We start from the raw sequence: 5226 nt of genomic DNA, 5'->3' as shown, positions 1-5226 counted from the left end.
ATGTTTTCAGTGGTGTCAAAAGAGCAGACCAAGGAGCAAATACCAGGACGATGTGACATTGTCCCTCTGACAATCAGATGCAATGTGTCTACCACAAATGGATTCTGAATCGGAGGGAAAATCATCAACAGGTATAAAGGAGATTTTTGAAAGAATTTCGTAACTTTGGATACAGACTATTAGGTGATAGTATTGAATTCATCATGCTAGTTTTCTTAGGTGTGATAATGCGGAAGCCTTCTTTTCGTTAGGACATGCATGCTGAAGTGTTTAGGAGTGAAGTGTCCTCATATTTGTAGCTTGCTTTCAATTGGCTCAGCAGAGAGAAAGAGCAGAGGGTGGTGAGAATGAATATAAATGTGGGCAACTAGCAACAATTTGTGAAGCTAGGTGAAAGATATGTAAGTGCTTGTAGTATTTTTCTTTCGACTCTTCGTAGGTCTGAAAGTTTAAAAATAGTTAGAAAAACACTCCTTTTTAAAGCCTTTGAAAATGTATGGTGAGGTTCAATAAGCAGCACTGAGACAATTAGACATGCACATGCAAAAAGAAACACACAGACCCTTACCTGACACCGTACACAAAACTATCTCCAAATGGATAAGAGACAGAGATGTAAGAGCTAAAACTATAAAACTTTTAGGAGAAAATTTTTGAGACCTTGGTAAGGCGATGATTTCTTGGATGCAACAACAAAAGCATGATCCATGAAACAAATTAAAAAAATCGATACCCTGGTCTTCACCAAAATTAAAAAGTTCTATTTCAGAAGACATTTTCAGAAGAGACGAGTGATAAACTGGGAGAAAATATTTGCAATTTACATATCTGATAAAGGTCTTGTATGTAGAGTATACGAAGAACTCTTACAATTCAGTAATAAGACAGACAACCGAATTTAAAACTGGGCAAAAGATTTGAATACACATTTCACCAAAGGAAACATGTTGGTAATTAATAAACACATGAGAAAATGCTCAGTATCATTAATCATTAGGGAAATGCAAATTAGAAGGACTAGAATGGCTGTAGCGAAAAAGACAGACAATAAACGTTGGCAAGGATGTTGACAAACAGGAGCCCTCGCGCGTTGCTGGTAGGAAAGCTGAGTGGTACAGACACTTGGAGAACAGTTTAACATTTTCTTAAGAAGTTCAACCTAAATTTATCATAGTTCTTCCAGTAGTTCTGCTCCCAATAGAAATACAAACGTCTACATAAAGACTTGCACGTGAATGTTCATAGCAGCTCTATTCTGTTTCGTTCCTCATAATCAAAAAGTGAGAACAATTCAAATGTCCACTAGTCGGGGATTTAAAAAGGAGTGGAATATCGATACGTGCTGGAAAGTGAATGAACCTCTAAAGTATGCTCAGCACTCATGCCAATTAAGTTAAAAACTTATATCCACATAAAAACCTGCACACAAATGTTTATAGCAGCTTTACTCATAATTGCCCAAGTCTAAAAGCAACCAAGATGTTCATCAGCAGATAAGTGGAGAAGCAAACTGTGTCCCATCCATGCGCGGGAATATTGTTGAGCAGTAAAAAAATGAACTATCCTGCATCATAGAATTGAAATTAGCTAAGAAGTAAAACTTTAATGTTTTCGTCCTCCAAAAAGAAAGATAAATATGTGAGGTGACAGATGTGTTAATTAGATGGGGGCAATCCTTTCACAATGTATATGTCTATCAAATCACCATGATGTATACTTTAAATATCTTACAATAGTACATGTCAGTCATACCTCAGTAAAGCTGATTTTTTTTTTAAAAAAAGAGCTATCAAGCCTCAAAAAGACATCGAGAAAATTTAAATGCATATTGCTAAGCGAAAGAAGCCAATCTGAGAAGGCTACATACTGTACGATCCCAACTATATGACATTCTGGAAAAGGCAAAACTGTGGAGACAGTAAAAAAAATGAGTGATTTCCAGGGGCTTGGAGCAGAAAGGGAGAATAACGAGGGGATCACTGGGGTTTTTAGGGCGGTGAAACTATCCCATAATGGTGGATACATGATATCATACATTTGTCAAAGCTCATCTGGCTGTAAAATCCTAAGAGTGAACCCTAACGTAAGCTAGATACTTCAGTTAATAATAATATTTCAATATTGTGACAAATGTAGCATGCTAATGCAAGGTGTTAATAGGGAAAACTTTAGCAGGGGAGAAGGTATATGGGAACTCTGTTCCATCTGCTCAATTTTTCTTTGAATCTAAAACTGTTCAAAAAAAAAGCAACTCTTCATTTAAAAAAGAAAAAAAACCATTATGCTAGGTAAAAGCAACCAGATAGAAAAGGCCACGTATGGTACAATTCCATTTATATGAAACATCCAGAAAGACAAATCGATAGAGACAGAAAGAAAGTAGCTTAGTGGTTGCCTGGGGTTGGGGGTACGAACAGGGATTGACTGTAAACAGGGATGTGGAATCTTATTGGAGGGGTGAAAATACTCTAAAACTAGATTACGCCCAGTTCGGTAAATTTATTAAAACTCATTGAATTGTATACTTAATATGAGTGAATTTTACGGCATCTAAATTATACCTCGACAAAGTTGTAAAAAATTTTCATTTGATTTCATATTTAAAAATGGTTATACATTAGTTCCTTATAACTAGGAAATATAAATAATGTATAGCGAGATCCCTCGTTCATTGATCAGAAAACTTCGTATCGTTAAGATGGCAACACTCCCAAGTTGATCTAAAGATTCAAGACAATCTCTACGAAAATCCCAGCTGATTTTTTGTAGACGTTGAGAAACTGATCCTAAAGTTCTTATGAAAATGCAAAGGACCTACGACAGCCAAAACCATCTTGAGAAGGAACAAAGTCGAAGGACTCACATTGTAATCGAGAAGGTGCGATACTGGCATAAGGACAGACCTGCACATCAATGGCATAGAACTGGTCTATTGATTTTTGGCAAAGGTACTTAGACAATTCGATAGGGAAAGAATAGTCTTTTGCAACAAATAGTGCTGGGACAACTGGAAAGAATGAATTTGAACCTCCATGCTATATATACGGATTTACTCAAAATGGATCATGGATGTAAAAGTAAGAGCTAAAACTATAAAACTCTTCGAAGAAAGGTTAGGAATAAATCTTTATAACCTTGGGTTAGGCAAAGCCTTCTTTGACATATCACCAGAAGCACACATAACTAAAGAAAAAAAAATAAGTTGGATTTAATCAAAATTAAATGTTGGGGGACTTCAAAGAACAACATCAAGAAAATGAAAGGACATTTGCAAATCATATATCTGATCAGAGGTTTGCATCCAGAATATATAAAGAACACTTACAACTCTAATAAAAAGACAACCCAAGTAAAATACGGGCAAAGGATTTGAATAGATGTTTATCCAGAGAAGACATACAAATAGCCAAGAAGTAAGCACATGAAAAGATGGTCAACGTCATTGGTCATTAGGGAATTACAAAGCAAAACCACAGTCAGATACCACTTCACATCCACTAGGGATGGCTAGAATCTAAACGACAGGTAATAAATGCAGGTGAGAACATAGAGAAGTCGGAACCATCGTCCATGGCTCTGGGAGTGTTAAATGGGGCAGCGGCTTTGGAAAGGGTTTGGCGGTTCCTCCAAAGCAAAGCGTGTAACACCAGATTCACACCATTATCCATTTGATGTTTCTCAGGGACAGACAGAAGGCCAGTGTGGCTGGAGCAAAGGGAATAATGGGGACAGTGGCAGGAGAGAGCAGAGTAGTTGACAGGGGCCACTTCACTCACGGCCTTATGGAACATGCTGGAACTTTGGATTTTATTGTGAATGTGCAGGAATTTTGAGCAGGAGGTCTTGGGTCTTAGTGAGTCTATAGTGTTCGCCGGAAGGCCCACGTGCGACTGGGCGCCAAGCGTGTGTCACGGTGCACATCTGCAGCTCTGGGGTTTGTTCCAGCAGCGCGGGGCCATCCTCGCTTTCGGAGCAGAAAACGCGGGTGGTCAGATTGATCTAAGGCTGGGATTAGAGCTTCAGATGCTGGGAAACAGACTAAGGTAGTTTGTGGTGATAGACGAACTCGCAGGTCAGTATTCACACAGGTCCTTACAGAGAAAAATTGAACTTTCAGGAGCCCTTCAGAAAGGAAGCGTTGTATTTCTGCCTTTCGATCTTTCACTGCTTTGCTGTAAGCAATTATAAGCAATTTTGTGAAAGGAACATTTGAGTGTCAGGAGACTTCAATATGAGCCTCGGCTCTCCTAGTGACTGTAACAGCAAGCGTCGATTGTCAAAGCTGACAGCTGCAAGAAGGCTAAAGAAATCATCTTTCTGGCTACTTGTTCATTGTTAATAGCTTTATGCCATTAAATGACTCTCTCCAGCCTTTCTTGACAATACTTTTCCCGAATTTCTTCTGTCTTAGTGTATTTGATGCATTTCAGCCCACTCTGCCTTCCTCAGTATCCCTTCAGAGAATCAGAGATGGTTTCGGTCAGATCTTGTCCCTCCTGTGCTCAGAGCCCTCCGGTGGCCTCCCAGCTCACTGAGAATGAAGTCCACGGGCCCTGTGATGGCCCCTGTGATAGTCCCATCAGGATTCATCTCTGTTGCTGTCCTTCATTAACTGCGGTCCAGCCACACTGGCCTTTCACCTTCTCAAATAGGCCAGGGAAGCCCTATCGTGCCTCAGCTTTACAATGCTGTTCTCTGCCCGGAAGACTTCTCCATCCCGGTATGGGATGAGTTTCTTTTCACTTGTCAGGTGTGTGTCTAAACATCACCTACTCAGAAGCGCTTTCCCGACGAACCTGTGAAGTAGTCCCCCTCTCACCCTATTCTCTCTCACATTAGTTATGTGTTTTCTTTTGTAACATTGCCGTCACCACGGGCTTTTTTCTCATTTGCTTGTTTTTGGATTTTTCATCTGCTTCCACTTATCTCTGCCCCCGCCCCCCCCCCCCCCGGCCCAGTTCCCCCCCCACACACACACAATGTGAGAGCATTGAGAATAGGCTGCTCTCTGTAGTATCTGCTCATCCTTATTCCCGGAGTGTAGGGTAGGTGTCTACTCGATACACATTTGTAAATTCAGGAGGGGAGGAAGGGAGAGAACCTCTTTTGTTACTGCACCCAATAAATAACTCCTCGCAAGGGGTTATTTCTCAAACCTTAGCTATTTGTATTGCCCTCTACTGGACGTTTCTGGAAGTAGAATAAAATCCTGATTTCCTCACTGAT

General features: G+C 40.0%; 1 protein-coding gene across 8 annotated transcripts in view; it reads left to right on the top strand.

Annotated features, from left to right (window-relative positions):
* HDAC8 (histone deacetylase 8) overlaps window positions 1–5226 on the top strand; it is a 175908-nt gene that overhangs the window by 31842 nt on the left and 138840 nt on the right. The gene's annotated exons all lie outside the window — the stretch shown is intronic.

Source organism: Pteropus vampyrus, unplaced genomic scaffold, assembly GCF_000151845.1.
Source record: "Pteropus vampyrus isolate Shadow unplaced genomic scaffold, Pvam_2.0 Scaffold515, whole genome shotgun sequence".
Taxonomy (NCBI): Eukaryota; Metazoa; Chordata; class Mammalia; order Chiroptera; family Pteropodidae; genus Pteropus; species Pteropus vampyrus.
This window is presented reverse-complemented; position numbering and strand designations above follow the sequence as displayed.